Genomic DNA, 18,691 nt, shown 5'->3' with positions numbered 1-18,691 from the left:
TCATGTAGGTTCTTATTTGTTGTTTTCCTAGTAGGAAAATTGTCAGATGATAAGTCTGTTATTTCCAAAATCTGCAAATGAACTTGGAATCAATTACCTACAGGAAAAGTTAATATAACGGTAGCCGTAGCTAAAATATGATTTGCTCACCAAGCAACTAGGTACTAGGGATTAATCTTCGACATCCTCAATATTTATACCGACATTGTATAAAGGTACACTGAGATACTACAATTTTCATAAGTACATTTCGCATTGACGGAAATCACTCAACGACTTACAAATTAAACCTCCAAGCAGCATAAACAAAACAGGACATAAATAATTAACTGTTATTAAACATACATTAAACAAATGTTGTGAATTGTTACTCAACTAAGAAACCAACAAAGTCGCGAGATGACGCTATTAATGTTTTGTTCAATCGTTACTTGTGATCAACACATTAGCAGGTAAACATTGTATGCCTATCAAGTTTTTATATTAGCAGAGGACCCTGAATTTATTATACGTGACCTTGGGAATCGTAAATCGATATGCAGTCGTGCAATGCTGTACTAATGGCGATATGATGACCGCTAGCGTTAATTGCAAAAAAATCTGCTTCATTTTCGCGTCGTCACCTCTAAAGATTTCATAGTTCAAGTCCTTGCAACCTAAAACATATAGCATCGACTGATTTGTTTTGACTTTCGCTGTAGGGGCTTATGACAACCAGACTGCGATGGATTAGGCGATTATCACACTGCCCCGCATGATGCAGCGTAGTGCGTGGATGCGTTTTTTTCCGTTGTATGGAAATATTTCCGTTTGTATGGAAAACACGCATAGTCCAACACACTGAAAATGCATCCACGCGCGTTCATGCGGATCACGCACATACATGCGGAGAAACACGCACCCCCGCGCGTAGGTGCGGGGCGAGACGCAAGGTATGGCACACTGAATCCCGCAATGCCGCGCGTGATTTTGAATGGGCGTGACGTGTATATTTGAAAATGGAACTCGCCGTGCGTGAATTTACAAAACGCACCTACGCGCGTGAGTGCGTGAAAAACCCGCACGATGATGCAGATCTGCACTCCCGCAGGAACGCGCGTAGGTGCGTCGACACGCAAGATGCAGCGTGATGCGGGGCAGTGTGAAGATCACCTTAGATTGATTACGAAGAAAAACACTTATGAGTTATTGTATGAATTGCATCGTTATGATGATAAGATTATAAAGGTAGGTGGTAGTAGGTGTTATGGCACTGATAGGATGTATCTAAGGACCAAACCAACGACGTCGCCATATCAATCACTAGATACATATACATAATGTGGCAACCAAAAATAAACCAAGAATAAACTGATAATTTTGAAAACAATAAACCTAGCAGCTGCAAAAATAAGATTCAATAATGAAACTGACAATAAAATATTATTCTCCAATAATAATGTCCTTACAATATTTTCCTTCACCTTTTGCTCGTTGCTTCTAAATTATGCACACACGTTTGAAAAACATGCCCGGTTCACGCCCGATTCACGACAATGACATTTATGTTCGATACCCCTGCCAAGCTGCCAACAAGGGTAACCATTTACTCTTAATTTATATATTTTAGGACTTTGCCATCCTCAAAGACCTAAAGTGGACCGTTTAGTCTTGGACCGTTGTTCGGTTACGCCCCAGATTTCCTTTTCGCTATTCAGCATTTCTACTGAAACATCTGTGCATTTACTTACAGGGAACAGTACTCAGAATAAAATCAAACCTACAGCGTCGAATTCACCGACGAGACACAACATTAAATGTTATTTACAAACGTTTTATTGACACAGCGCATTCTTCAGCCGGCTACGTGAAATTTTACTTTCAGCAATGCAGAGAAACTTGAGAACGTCCATAGAAATCTAAACAAGGCGAACCGCAGCTGCATATGGACGCATTCTCAGCACATGACTACCTGACCAGCGAACTAAACAAAATATTATATTTTGATGAGTCGTCAGGTCATTCACCCTCTCCAAGATTATGCAGACCTGCCACTTTTAGAATAGTTGAAACAACGGTATTACGCGTGCACTTTTACATAAACATACGATAGCTTTACTTTACAATGATGCACAATGTTTGTGCAATATTTTATGTTGTCTCTGTGAAGATATAAATAGAAATATCTGAGGTAAGTATACAAGAGATAAATATAATCAATTTTGCACAGCAACAGAAAACGAAAGTTACATAAAAGATTCGAGAATTCCCATTGATCAACTCAACGTGTAGATAACCTATTAATGTGACAGAATGATTAACTTGCAAACTTAAATACATTAAAAATACAAATGTAAATAAAAACAAATTCTGTGTTAACGGCAATATTTTACAATTTATTTGTAGTGTTCGGGCTTGGCATATTGCCCGGGTATCTATTATGTTCTCAAACGAAAACAGAAGCCATTTCTTGTTAATGGATTTGTAAAACTGTAACGTTAATTTAATTTCATAATTTTAGCCAAAGTTATTCTCCTCGCTTACGCTACCCGTAGAACCTTTAAACCATTCACCAGTAAAATCATTTATTTTTTCCATGCACAATAATTATTCAGATTGCTTTAGATGTAGATACTTAATATCATTATTTCTTAATTGATGGTTCACGATAAAGTTACATGTTTACATTTACCATTGATGAAGTCTCCGTGAACCAAACACGCTAACAATAAGACCATTAACGTTAAGTTGGTAATAAAAATCTCAAGAGAATTGCATAAATATTGACCTAGTTAGTTGTTCACAGTGGCCATTTGTTCAGGATGTCGGGGACATTCATTACGTCTAACTGCGCTTTGTCAGTAACTGCGCATCCCCCAAACGTTCGGAACGCCCGCTTCACCGACTTTTATCCATTCTGCGTCGCGACCTATTTTATTATTGTTCTTTTCACTTCAATTTTATTGTCCCTTTGTAGTTTCTGCGATACCTACTCAGTGGTTTATGATGTTGTCTTTTATTCTTAGAATTTCAAATTCATCTGTTATATCTGACCTGATTTACACTAATACATTGCTATTCTTCACTCTTATTTAACAAATGTTTCCGTTGTGTCTGACTCCGAACTACGTAGGATATTTGTGTTTCGTCCTTTCATAATGAAGCCGACTTTTGTTTACTTTGCCAAATCGTGTTGTGTTGTTGCTATTTTTCGTGTCGCTCTGTACTATCTGAGTGGTGTGACCTCACAAGCAAGAATTCTGTCCTTTAGTTATCTATGTCATGTTGTTCATTTCTCATTTGTCCACCTCAGGAATAAATATTATATCAATCTGTCTAGCTGGCGTCTCAATTCTTCAAATTCGAACGCTTTGCTCATTCGCACCTTAACTAATTGGACGAGAGCCAAACAGGACCACCCAAACTATATGACGCTCTATGATCATTGAACTTCTGATATAATGCTAATATAGTCCACGTGTGTGTATGTATGTTTCATAAGAATCGTCTTGTTCTTCTCGATGGGTCCCCGTTTATATAAATTTATTATAATTTTATACACATTTGCTATTACTTTGTTGATTATGGGACACTGCCAAAAGCCGATAATTTATGATCGGATACATCTGTATTCAATATGAAAAATCTGATTAGAAGCGAATCTTAACTTTGTATTTGTGACAGGATTAAGCCAACATTTTCCTATCGTTAACAATTTAAAAAAAAAATTGTTTCAAATAAAAAAGCATATGATTTTATATTTCCTGAGTTTAAAGCATTTGGAGAAACGATATGTGTATCTCTACCGATGACTGATTTTCATAGATTTTTGACAGTGCAATGAACATGCTGCAAGGTTGTAGTTAATTGAGCAAGTCTGCAGTTACAAAGCTTAACTAGATCGAATTCCTGGAAATACAATCAAGAAATTCAGAATTTTCCTAAAAGTATCAAAACAAAACCCTTAAAATATTCGTTTTTTTGCACATTCCTCCCAAATTGTTATTTTCTTTAAGTACATCATCAAATGAAATTCGAAATTAAAATACTTTTTACAAAAGTGATCAATAATCTCAAAAACATGTGTTTGTAGAACAATTTGTCGAGTATTTATTAAGACAGTTACGAGTTTCGGTAGCGATACGTAAATATTTAGAGAGTTTTTTCATAAATGTTGATCTAAATACACACATCAAAAGTGTCTAGGGATCAAGCATTTTTATGCGGATTTCTTGAGATTGAGATGTGGCTTTGTAATAAATTTATGATTTTATAAATTTATATGGATCCTTTTTGGTGCATTTCATAATTTGAATCAGGAACTGTGAATCAAATTCGAGTAAAAGATGAAAATCAGCTGTCAATATTTTCCCTATAAACACATACAACGCATTGAAGACATTATTAGTGCTACTGTTTCCCTACTACTGATTAAAACCAACGTTATTATGGAGCGGCGACGTCATTTAAGCAGGGAAGAAATGCTCAGAGCCGTGGGAATGATAGAAGCTGGTTCCCGGCAACGTACTGTGGCTTTAGCTCTGAATACAAGTCAGAGTGTTATCAGTCGACTTTGGACACGTTACCGAAGCACTGGTACCGTAGCTGAGCGCCATGGAGGACGGTATCGCTGCACCACACGGAGACAAGACCGATACATTCAAATCTTAACTCGAAGAGCTCCAACAATAACCGCCATGATGTTAGCCGTGAGGCTTCATCACTCTTCAGGGAACTTAATTAGCGACCAAACAGTCAGAAACCGCTTGCATGAAGTGAACCTTCATTCCCGAAGACCGCTACGGGTACCACCTATAGCAATGCACAATCGTAGGATTCGATATCAATGGGCTCTTGAACACAGAAATTGGGCAGAAGAACAATGGCGTTTCGTGTGCTTTTCTGATGAGTCTCGTTTTGGTATGAGACCGGATACAAGACGTATACGACACTGGAGAACCCCTGGACGCCAACAGCGATTAAAATCCTGCCAGGAAGTCCATCCTTATAGTGGTGGAACCATCATGGTATGGGCGGGTATTTGGATCGGCGGAAGAACTGAGTTGATTTGGATCAGAAGCAACCTCAACGCTCAAATTTATGCTGAGACGATTGTATCAGACGTCATCGTTCCTCTACAAGTGCAAATCGGTCCCTTATTTCAGTTAATGCATGATAATGCACGACCGCACACCGCAAGAGTTGTAAGACAGACTCTCGCGGCAGCTAACATCAATGTCCTGCCCTGGCCTGCTCAGTCGCCAGACTTGAACCCGATTGAGCATGCATGGGATATGCTACAGAGAAGAGCTCTGCCGAATATGGAGGGTATCCAGTCGCAAGAAGACCTTTTTTTGTTGTTGCAACGAACATGGGCGGCCATTCCACATCGTGATTTGGATGAACTCATTTTGAGTATGCCAAACCGATGTTCTTGTGTTGTTAGTGTTCGCGGTAGAAACACGGATTATTAATTGTTTAAGTTACCCAATAAACTTTTAAAGAAAACTGTTATTTCAGTCTTTTTTTTCGAACTTTTGTGTTAGTGTTTCAAATGTCAAAAATCCCTTTATTAGGAAAATGGCAAATTTCTTTATTAGTGCAAAGGTGACTTGGTTTATCGTTACTGTGACAAACGAAAACACTTTATTTGATGAATCCTTAAAGAAAATTTTAATTAATATCAATCAGGAGAAAAGTTATTGCAAAAATATATGTTGATCCCTAGACACTTTTGATGTGTGTATTTAAGCCTGTATAACAAATCAAATCCTTTATTAAATTGAACAATCGCTACTTTTGTATTTTGTCTAAGAAATAACAAAACCCTAACAGTGTTCATAATAATTAAGCCAATATTAGCGAACAAGTAGACCCGTTCTAAAAATAGATATGTAGCAATATTCCGCATATCAGCAAAATATTAAAGCAAACCAAAATTAATCTCTCTTTATAGGTTAGCATAGTGTACTAAAAAATAAACAAATGAAACTGTTTATTATAGCAATATATAGCAAGTACATATCGCATAGATAGTTTTAAATCAACCTGAGCTTGACACTTGGCTGGATGCCAAAAGCCAATGTTTTGGTAAGTAAGAAACTCTAACACCTTGAAGAGGAGGATTACGTAGTACAACAGTATAGAAAATGATGAATTAGTAGCGAAAGAAAAATAGATTTTTAACGATCCTGATGTCTCCTTGAAAACTAGGAACGAACTCGTCAGGTAAGATATTTATTTACGTCTTGTGTAAGTAATATTATTTACTCTTATCATCAAAATTGCAGCACCGTTTGAACCAGGATATAAATAATTCTAGCCTCAAGTTGCAATCATAGATTCGTAGTCATCCTATGCGGCAAAATTATTTGCTAACATCGAAATATTTATACTTATTTTTAGACATGCTTAACCAGCACTGGCAAAGCCGCAATTTAGCAAAATTTTCGCTATTTCTGTGTACATAAGCAATAACTAGTGTATGGGCGCACGTGCGTGTCACGGGTAACGTTCACACCCAATATACACATTAAAATTAAATAATAGCTCAAGGCCTACTGTTATTTTCGTTTTAATACAACAGCAGCTTTCCGCCACGCGGTGTTGATCACAATTTTTATTCACATCAGCCGGCAACTTGCCATACGCAACATCTGCTGGAATAAGGATTCTACACTCATCTCACAGTCGCATTGTCTAACGCCGAAGTCTTGAGAGATTGTATCAATGATTAATTTAGGTACAGAGAAGAACCGTGGGCTTAGTTCTGTCAGAATTAATCTTTGGATAATCAATTATATTTTTCAGCCAATTATTTTTTTAAATTGAGTTTGTTTCAATGTATTTGGGCCAATTTTCTTGCAATGATACGCCACAGGATGTGCCTCTCATGTTTTAAATATTTTAAACAATGACCAATTTTAAACAATATTTTAAAGATTCTATGTGACGAATCTTGACTCTTATGTGATTTTTTTTAAAACAGGTTTTTTTTTCTTTTTGCAGCCAACGTAGAGGTCGTAGCAATGAACATGAACGTGCACAAAATAAACAGAATGTACAATTATTCCATCGCAACGAAAATAATTTAAATTGGGATGGCGTTTTCATTGGCGCTAGATTTTTAATTCGTGGCGTAAATTGCTCAGCGTAGGTATATGCTGACCAGGCCCGCCGTAAGCGGGCGTGCAAGGCGTGCACCGCACGCGGGCGGCACGTCCTAGGGGGCGGCAAATCGAGCGACCTATCACGTAATATTAAAAAAATACAATATCTTTTTACCAATTATTTGATTTCAATATTTCCGAACACAGCAATAGCGCTAAGAATATTACTTACACTGCCGGTTTCAGTTACATCTGTTGATCATTTTCAAAATTAAAAATTATTAAAAACGATTTAAGATCAACTATTAGCGTAGCGTGGGGGGAGAGAGCAGGGGGGCAAATGCCCTGGGCGGCACTATTTAGGGGGCGGCAAAATTAACCCATACGGCAAAATTAAACCATAATTACGTAATAAAAATGTTTTTACTAAAAATAGATGAGTAGATTAGCAATAAAATTTCAGAAAAAGCAGCCCTCGCTTTGGTCGTCCCCTATCAATTTTGACGGGTTCATCCTTTGCATCCCCAAAAAAATTCGCTCTCGCTGCGTTCGCGCCTTCATGTCAGATATCGCAATCGCAATTTATCTTTGTTTAATTGTTGAGGCATTCAATTCCGAAAAATCATTTTTCGCGCACGTCCGTTATAGCTTTTGGTTCACTTTGGCTTTTTATGATATGTTTACTTCATGAAAACTCTAAGGAAAAAATCGCGCTGGCTTCGCTCGCGGCTTCATGTACATTTGCACTTCATTTCTGAGCATATCTTACTTTTTGACTTTGCTTTGTTAATTTACAGTGGTTTTTATTTGCTTTGTGTCCTTAGACTAAAAAAAAATTCCGCGCTCGCTTCGCTCGCGCTTCCTACATATGAAATATGTCTCATGCGTTGACTTTTTCAATGGGAAACCCACCAAAAACCATTAATAACATATTTTACTGAAATTAAACATTGCTATAGATATTTAAGTTCGTTAGTTTAAGTTACCCATAATCTATTCTAAGCACTTTGATATACATTATGTTGGTACCCATTAATCACAATCTTTCAATACATAGGGGCCACTTGGGTAATGATTGCACTGCATTGATGCCCTAAGCAATTGCTTAGTCTGCTTATGGGCTAACCTAGGACTTCTTACGTTACTCTAAGACTTAGAGCATTTCAAGTAAATAAAAAGTTATGTGTAATATACATATGTTATGTACATAATGTACCTATTGCAATATTTATGAATCCAAAAGGAAGTGCGTTTTCTGCAATCAAAGCGGTGCATGTACATATTTTTTTCTGTTGGACAAGTAAAATGGATATGAATGGGCGGGGGGGTCTGGACCCCCTGGACCCCCCCCTTATATATTTTTTGACAAAACCCAGTATAATATGTAGTCGTAGGGCGGCATAATCGGTTTTGCACGCGGGCGAACAAACAGCTAGCGGCGGGCCTGATGCTGACATGTTATGACACGGTTCAACAGTTTTGTATTTTACGAATGCTCCAATTTGAATTCATTCATTGAAACATTTATTCTATTGAAGTTTTTCAGAACGTGTTGTGGGCGGTCTATGATTACGTAACATTTAGTTAATGAGTTCAACGTTTCGGAACATGTAATTTGGAGCAATAAAATCTGTGTACCAGTGTCGTGTGCTTTATGGCTTATTTTGTTGATTCCACGAACAGTTTCATGGTACAATATCGGGCTAACCATGTACTTACTACCCTATAAATCCTCAGATGTCAAACTACCTATACCAATCTTACGAAAAAGTTTCACAATATTTTCTCTTATTAACTAATTCTTGTCAAGTCTCCAGTAAATGTAGGAAATACCAACATGTTGTTCCAAGTCATTATCCTAGTTTACTTTAAATTATCTTGTGTTGATAATGTAGTGATAGTCTAACATTGCTGCGATAATATGATGAAAAAATATTTTATTTATTTTACTACAAGTTTTGAAGAAAACCGAAGTGCCTATCATGATTCGACTCCATGAAAATTCAGGGCTCAGTATATTTGCAAATAAAGCTCTCTATAAACAAATGGAAATTAATGACGAGTAATAATTAGTATAGCAAATAATTGCGTGTTTGTGTGTACTTAGTGAAAGGCCGCCGGCTCTCCCTAGAGACGGCCGATGGTAATGAATTGGGCTCGTTAGCTGTCATAACTAAGGCTGAAATACGTTTTTAATAAAATCGACCTAATTTCATATTTTTCTGCTCAATTTTTTAACGCCTACGAAGACTTGCTTGCTTTGAGAATCGTGTTTTTCAGTGAATTTTAAATTTGAGCGATGGATTGTATTTTTTTGCGAGGGCACACATTTATCAGCTAACCATAGCTACACCAGCAACTATTAGTTGTAACGTAAACACTACTTCACTGAAAAAAAAAAAATAGAAAATAACAAATCTGCCGTCTTGACATAGATATTAACTATCAGTTTAAATATAATTCTTGTCCAATCAAATAAAACACCGACGTCGAATGAGCAATTAACATTTAATATGGCTTCAAATTATGTTAATTATTAAGATAAAACTGTAAACTTTTACATTTTATCATCATCATGAATTGGCAGTGTAAAAAACTAAGCCTAATCTTCATTGACGCATATCGATAAGAATCTGCCAAATGCTATCTTGACCTCAATGAATAAGTTCTTCAGGAAAATTCTAATATAACATTTTCTAAGTACATATGTTCAATTTATTTGAAGTAAGACTTAAAACCTATATAACACCTAGATAACATTTCCATAAGTTCCCAACTCATACATTATATCTTAACCATCTATGAAAAGTTCTAAATTGAAAAATATCCCTTTAAATTAATAGACCTGTTCCACACATCATAACTCAAGTAAAACAGCTCAATACACGAAAGAATTTGCATATTTTATATTAAAAGTGACTATAAAAATAACTTATACTCTTGAATACCCACATTATGGTCATTATTTTCATCCTAATGGTACAGTTACGGACCAAATATAAAACATAATGGCCTTACCGTAGGGCGCGGCTAGTTTTATATCGCCACGGAACGACGACAAACACATTTTCAATAGATTTGTAGAATTCAATCATCATTCACCGAATTATTATTATAGTTTGAAGGAAAGCTAATCAAATGGATATAGCAGAGATAGCGTTGTCAAAAATGTTTTATAGCTGCATCAAGGATTATGAGGATTATAGAATATTTATGACTCGGTTGAATTGGGATGCAATAAAATCTGACTAGGTTACAGCTACCGATGCTTTAGTAACTTTTTATGTCAAAATTAATATTATAACACTTAGGTGCTCCATACCCATACATTCTGATTAGAGGATCCCCAAATGTAATGTTACAAATGTTTAAAAACAACAAACAAAATAATTATATTCTACAGAATATTGTATCTATTCTAAAACAAATGAAATAAGAAATTAAAATGCAATTCGTATTTTCGGCGGCCACCTTTTCCTCCCGTCTCGTTGAATCAACAGCAACATGAGAAGAATCATAAAAACAAAAACAATGTCTGCCCACTCGCAACCTTCGTCTCTAATAGCTAGACCAGCTCGCACTTTCAAACTGAATAGAAACGTGTGCCTAATAACCTTCGTAAATTAGCTGGAACTGAAATTATACGCACGTCAAATTGCGCCTGACAGATGTTTATGAAAGTCAAAGGTATACATTATCCCTCAAATTATCATCATCGTTAACTTTTTTTGCATTGCAAGCCGGCAACTGCAGTCGGCTTTCAGCCAGATGCGACTGAATTTCTGTAAATTTTCCACGGTTTGGTTGCTGTTTCATATTTCATATTTACTTGTTGATTCAGGATGCAAGAGTTATCGTTTTTTGAAATTAATTCACTTTTAAGTTGCAATTAATCGGAACAATTAAGTAAATGTGTACCATGCTCTTGGTATTTGGCATTCAAGAATACTGATTTCTTATCATAACACATTTAAATCAGAAATCATAGAAATAATAAAATTGATACCAGGATATCATAAATCGCAGCAAGATATACGTTAGCAAATTAAACTGTTCATGTAATAACACATGTGTATGCCTTAACAAATGAGGCCAAGCTCGTGATTGGCCGCACCTGCGCAAGAGGTTGAGGACAGCAGTCAACTTTTTATGAATATATTCCTAATTTATGAGTCTCTTATTTTTATATTACTTCATAGTGTGAGTAGTTATCAATCAGTTGAAGATTTCCGACCTCACGCGAAGAACTGACAGTTTAAAGTTTAGCTCGTTAACTTGAAGTAATCTTACAGTTTTTACACCATTCTTGAGTGACGTCTTCACGTCACTTTGTTCTAATGATCGTTAACAATAGATAAATGGTATTCGTTCCGTTCTTCGCTGTTAAAAATTTGTTATGCTATGCGTAACATTAATGTAAGAAAACGTAGTTCACATAAAAAAACAACGTCTATGTATAGCTTGTTAGAACGGATGCAAAAAACGACAGTGCAGTGGAAGTTTTTTTTTAAGATTTGGAAAGCTTGCTGTTTTTTAAGCGTTGTAAATATTGTTGCTGAAATTGTTACTTATTTGTAACCGAATTAAGTCTCTTGATTTGTATTGAAGTTTAAAAAGTACAGCTCTAGCTAATTGTGAGAAAAGTTATATAAAGTGAAGACATTTGAAACACTAATATATTCTTTGTTTCAAGAATGGCTCTTGTTCTTCATGACAATAATTCAAGCGACTGCAAACCCGACATCCTGACAAATCGTATCTGTATCACAAGGTTAGCAGGTTCAAACAGTTTCCTTCGACTCGAGTTTAGTTGGAAACGACGTCGTTATCGCTATCAGTCACCGGTGGCCGACGTTCGTCGACAAATTGTTATTGAGTTGTACCCGACGCGATACCGCGACCCCACGGTCAACACAAGGAGCTTTCTTATCGTCCCAAATATACCTACCAGTTAACTTTCCAATTAAAACCCATTTGACTCTCAGAGTCAACACAAAGCTTAATGGACATGACCCGCTGTAAAACAATGGACGCTTTGACGTTGCTTCCACTGACCTACATTTTACGATACATAATGCACACACTATTTCTACACGACACAAAAAGTATCTTAAGTTTTTAATACTAGGCTGAACTGGAACGATAGTGTTAACTCCGTCGTTAAAATTATCAAGGGGCAAAAAAATAAAACATTTCTGATAACACTTGCAATAAACAATTCAGTATACGCACTGAAATAAAGCAGTGTTCTGCAAACAAAACGCCTGAGTGGAGGTGGTAATATGTATAAGAGTGAACTAGTGTACAATATTCACCTCATTAGCTACATTCTTCAAGAGCCTGTACAAATTTGTCACGGCGCGGCGTCACGCGTCGCCGGCGCGTTTGATGTGCGGACGGCGCGATAATTACAGAATTAATGGCCTGATACAGAGAAGCAGTTTTTATCGCAATTAAGAGTGCGCTATCGATCGACCCAGTTGCGCTCCACAACGCTGCACTAATTCACTACTACCCAACCTTGGAGAGAACTCTAAGCAAATTGCTGTGCTTAGATAAATCTAATGCACTCGGAGATTGTGCTGTCACCACTTTTATTTTTATAAAGTTTTACTACTATAATGACATTTAAAGTAAACCGAGATTTGTTTTAATTAAGAGCTAAATATATTTTTTGCAACTCTTGCATGATCCTTTGCTACTTGATCATTAGTTTTTATTAGTCAGCTCTAGTACCTACGTATATTTATTATCGAACCTATTCACATCTAATTTTGAATGATAATAGGATCTAACTAAAGTAAGTGAACGTATGGAGTCCGTCCGCTCCAGATATCCATAAGCGGCATTAATCACTCTAATTGGACCTTCAGTTCGCCCTGTTTTTTATTTACGTTGCAAATATCCACTTAGCAAATAGAGCCTAGTTTTTCATTAGAAACAGTTGGATGTAATCTGCGAGGCAAAAATGGAACGCCTAAATAGCACGCAAGGTTAATGTGTTGCAGTATATTAAAGGCGTCAATAAGAAGCTGACATTCCTAGAGCGACCTGTAACCTGATTACTGGACACAGTCTCGGCTCGTGTGGCAATGACACTCCTTTCTTTATCTATGCGGCGTCTTTGATCATACTCACACTTTAATACAAACAGTACTGATTTAACTTCGTAGGTGCACTTCAATTTATTTGCAAAGGAATGTTCAGCAATATAATTTGCCGAAGAGTAATGCGAGAGGCTCGGTGCGTTAGCCTGGTAAATAAATTGAAACAGATCACCATACAAGCTAGCTCGTTTAATCAAATTACCATAAAATGCAAATAAGTTTGGATAAAGGAGTGGTATTAACAAATTGAACATATTATTATCATCTGAAGGAACACGAACACTGTGTTACGTGCCAGTGGTAAAATTAAAGTGGTATTGTTTGTTTGCGCCGGTCGCAACTGCCGGCGAACCAGAAACGTTCCGCGGTATAATGGTGGAAATAACGCACGCAGGTTGTAAACGTAAATAATGATTAATGGACTTTGGAAAAGTGTTTTCTTCAGTTAATGTGCAATCTTGCTGTCGATACTAGATAGCTTGTTCTGCGGCAGTAAAACGAAAATGCATTTTCTTTGGAATTTTGGCAAACAACATTTTACGCAGAGTATAGAAAAGCGGAGTAGAAAATGAATATCCTTGACACCTTGTAAAATTAATAACAAAATCAATGTTGTAAATTGTTGTTTCAGGAATTAGCCCAATCATTACAGGATTACCAAACATCATGATAAAAATCTTATCATTATTCAAAGATTAAACCGATTTATCTATCGAATGACATCAATTTCGAATCTGTTTTCCAATAAGTATCACTTTACATGTAATACACCATTAAGTACTTAAGTACGTATATAAAACCTCTAGCTTGCACGAAGCAGTTAATTTATTGGTCGTATCTTTATCACTTAATCTTAATTAAGCCCTCCTAGATTATTTTTATCTCGGAAAATTTGCAATTGCAAATGGCCGTCCGAGTCGTCTCCGCCTGACCCGTTTGTGAGATGTCAAATATTTGCTTGATGCAAACAATCTTATCCGTGCGTCCGTTTACTTGGCTCTACATATAGGGTATGTGGAATCACTAGCTATATGTATAGTGTATACACTGCCGGACGTTAATTAAAAGGAGTATTGAATTTTGTTTGATCAGTAAGAAGTTTATCAAAGTGTTTAAAGGAAAGTGATCTTAGAATGGCGAGTTTCAAGGCTTTCAAAACGTGAGAAGATATGCAATATCCGCATTAAATAGTGTTAGGTAATTTGTAAATTCGATTTAAAAGTAGCAGAAGGAAATGGCTTGTCAGTCTAGTTGATTACATATAAAAATATGATATCAATTTTCAGGCGTTTATGTAGAATTGAAGGAATTGGTTGAAACATATCGCTTAGAATATAATAAAATGGTTTGCATAAGACCTTCATTATCACAAAAGATTGAGTTAACACGTTGGGCAACATCTAATAAACTCATAAATGTAAATTTTATAATAGAGTCACCATAAAAAGTAACGATGTAGGCAGCCCTTCGACCTGCATATGAATAATCCTATTTACAAATCAAATATTTATTTTCGTTAGCTTGTCTGCAGAGATCAATGAATTAAGTTCATCGATAAAAATCTAAAGGCTTGATTCCGATTTCTCTGCCCACGCTTAAAATTATTCCAAGTACATTATTTATTGATTTAATACTTACTCAAAACGAATAACTATAAATTGTTGGCTATAATGAAAATGAATAGTTATAAGATAAACTTTAACAACGATTAACTTTATGTACGCGTCACGCCGCGATTGTTTATTGAATTCGCTTTATAAGGGCTTAATCCTAGCATCATTAATATTTTTTTCAAGTTCATCAGGATGGGCAGCCTTTATGTCTAAGACGATCACAATTTTTCCTTAAGAAGAAACCTGGTATTATTTTTATACTTAATTATGTTTAATGCTACATCGTTTTTATACAACATTGGTAAAAGGAATCGTGAGTTATGGTAACTTTGTTTGAGTTGCAACTTGGACAGGTTTAAACCATAATTATGCTTAAGACGTCTGTTCTCAACAAGTACTTAGATTGTACAAAAAATGTTGAAGCTCAGTAATAACATCAACATTCATTTAATGTTCACAGAATGATAACTACTGGTAGGGTCAGACACTTCAATCAAAGATTTTGACGTTGTTGATGTATTAATATGCGTGGGTGTCGACGCTCGTCCTTCGATGCCCACTTCAAGTGATCGACGTCCACTCGAAAATTACCGAATACACAAAACAAAAACAAACAGACTCGCTCATGTTAAATTTTTAATGCGAGTGTCGCAACAGTGCTCCTCCCATGCGTAGAAACCGAATCGACCTTCTATCAAGGGCAACTTAAAGAAACATCAAATTGAATCACAAAAGTGTTAATTTATTATTTCTGTAAACGCATGACTTCCGCCCTTTGAGCTGTAGGAAGTGATTAAGTACTGTTTCGATATAAAAAACCTACAAAAGTTTGAACATTATATTCTCACGATCAAACAGCAGTAACCAAATAGATGTGTGAAGGTAAAATAAACTTTATAGGTAAGTGTTGATCAATATTTGTTGCACATTGCCCGTTTGTTTACTTTACCTACTGATCTTGTGCGACGTATGGTAGCTCACCTAGATGCACATTTACCCATCGTATTTAGAGAAATATTTTTGGTCGTTCGGCTGTCTAATTTGTTTACGTATTTTCCAATCAACGGCAGTTAACTGTGAAGGTTCATTATGTAGATGCGAGTACAGTGCTAGCGTATGTATGTGTGCGCTTTGAATATTGAAGTGTTAAAACAAACGTACTAATTAACATCCATTCAGATGTGTGGAGGCCAAGTTGATTCATGTGTGCTGCTTGAATGTTCTTATCACGGATGTGTGCACTCTTAGCGTTAAGTGCAATATGGTATTCAAGTCACCGTATTGTTGCTTAGAAATAAGTTTTAACATCGAATATTCCATTCTAACTACGTTGGTATGTTTTCCTTTGTTCCGAAATTGTGTCACAACAATCTTGTTTTTGGATATAGCATTTAGGATAAATGTGTATTTGGTAGCGCTCTCTTATTAAACTTGTCTTGTGCATTGTACAATGAAGTGGAAGATAAAACAGATCTAGTGACCTCTTTAGAGGCTGGGGCATTGTTAAAACGATTATTTTCGATGTACCGACGCTACAAAAAACATTGGCCGCGTGGGCGGACCATTCATGAGTGTCCAGTTTTGTAATAGCACTTATGCGTCTATATTATGTGTGTATGTTATAACTGTGGTAAAAAGAGATAATGATTACATCGTGTTATACAATAGTGCCTGAAAACTTTACATAATGTGGCAAGCGATATTGTAAAGCTGCGGTAAAGGAGCTCAAAAGCAGTTGTTTAGATTTTTCTGGAAGAAACTGGAACATGTTTTAATTGAGCTATCTACGAAATGGTATGCCGTGTATGGATTAAGTGTTTAGATTTATGATCCCGACGAGCAACGGAAACCAGGCTTCATACGTGAGAAATAATATTTGAATGTGGACGTTGTGCAACGTCTTTATAACACTCTTGTGGTATATCTCGAGGACTCTTCACATTATCTTGTAAGTTGCTTTGCAAGTCGAATACGAACGCTTTTATTGCGCCCCAATAACATTATTTCTTCCCAAGTTAATTTCTGGTGGTTCATATTTGGCGTTTTCTTTTTAAAGCTAAACGTTATTATTTCCGTATTGGATTATAATTTTATGATGCCGTGCTTCATCGCCTTTATAAGGAGAAACGATACTTCTTTCTGTTAAATGCGTCAATGCGTCTTCTATTTTTATGGCAGTCTTTTATTGTACCTAAGCTTAATTTGGGATTGTATCATTAATAAATCCACCCACTATATTTAATGCATTTCATACATTATCAACATAATTCACATAATTAATCAACATATAAATAAGTAATTCGAGTTATTTTTAACTGACCCTTTTAAGCTTTCGTTCCACTCCTTATGCTGTGTTCATTCATACATTCATACACCAACCTTCAATGTCAAAAACATTTTAAATGGCAAAGTTTTGCAATGCAGATACTTTAAATTCATAATTTATTATTAACAATACTGTATGCCATAATATTATCAAGTTTTTATGTAATAAGGTATTTACTTGTACATTCATATTTTATTCATTAGAGCGTTTATTTGCTATTTGATGGCAATGCTATTAAAATTGTTTGATCATACCGCTTCAACAGTTAATATCATGTTAGTACAATATGGTCGAATCGTTACCACAGCACTTAAAGACGGCATAAAATTGATAATAATTATAAACTGCACAATACAAATCATGATTTGATTTAATATCTTTAAAATATGATTTCTTAGAAATACAAAACGTTTTGCGTGCCAAGGAGTTAGTTCAAAGCGTTACATTACCTACATCTGAAATGCAGGCGACACGACTGATGTATGGGTATAGAATATTTGAGACGTGCTACATACGTTACCACGTGCTCATGTAATTCATCATGAGTATGAAAATTCGTTTATTCCTTCATTGTTCTGTGGAGTATTGTTCGTCGCCCGCCGGGCGCCAATAATCACGCGACGCAACTTGATATTAGGTTAACTTTACATAACGATCAATAAATATATTTAACTACGAAACAAATTCACAGAATAAGGTTATGCCCAAATTCGGAAATTATAAAGTGGAGTTAATTTAATGTTATTGTCATTTTCAGTGTGTGATATAATCTTTGGTTTTTAAGAATTTTAGGCAACTAAATACTGCGAAAATATTATACCGTTTTGACTTTGTCTTGTCTTCTGTTGATATTTAAACCTTCTAGTTTAGGCAAAACTAATCAATTTCCAGCAAGCTTTAGAATTTAGCGCATCTTTTTATGTAATTTTTATAGGACAATAATCTATTTATATTTTAGCGATTCAGACACCTATTTGTACCTATATTTTCTTTGGATAGGTATGTCTTTTTTCCTATAAATATTTTTGGTTATACTTAATCAATTTAATTATCATCTACTTTTAACAGTCAGTATACCATAATGACTTTTCATTACATTTCAGAGTTATAATAGTGTTTCATTAGTGTTAATTATAAAATCGAATGAGCTACGCTCAAATCATTCATTTATAGTACCTACATTAGATTATTTGCGATTGAAAAATATGATAAACATTTTTCTTATGTTTCTTTAGGCACTTCATTGCCGACGGCATTATAACATCGTCATTTTTCCTTTCCCGTCTATTTAAAACCCAAAAGCCTGTATTTCAGTAACTTTAAATCATTTGGTGGTAAAAACAGGACGCTTTGTTATAAATTTAAAGTTAGGTCACATACCTACGTGGAAAAATATTTTAGCATAGTGCTCTTACTCTCAATTATCTTTTGGGTTCTGGAGACTATTCCATTTTAGACGCTTTATTATATCCTAAAAAGATCCTTCGTTGATATTGAAGATTGAAGTGTAGACATAGAAGATTTTATTTGATTTAAATAATCCAAGATATATCCAAG

General features: G+C 35.6%; 1 protein-coding gene across 1 annotated transcript in view; it reads right to left on the bottom strand.

Moving 5' to 3' along the window:
* The window catches only part of LOC124636394 (protein c-Fos), a 47,735-nt gene that overhangs the window by 27,613 nt on the left and 1,431 nt on the right, over nucleotides 1-18,691 (bottom strand). The gene's annotated exons all lie outside the window — the stretch shown is intronic.

Source organism: Helicoverpa zea, chromosome 14, assembly GCF_022581195.2.
Source record: "Helicoverpa zea isolate HzStark_Cry1AcR chromosome 14, ilHelZeax1.1, whole genome shotgun sequence".
Classification (NCBI taxonomy): Eukaryota; Metazoa; Arthropoda; class Insecta; order Lepidoptera; family Noctuidae; genus Helicoverpa; species Helicoverpa zea.
Note: the sequence above shows the minus strand (reverse complement) of the source record. Positions and strands in the feature narration are given on the sequence as shown.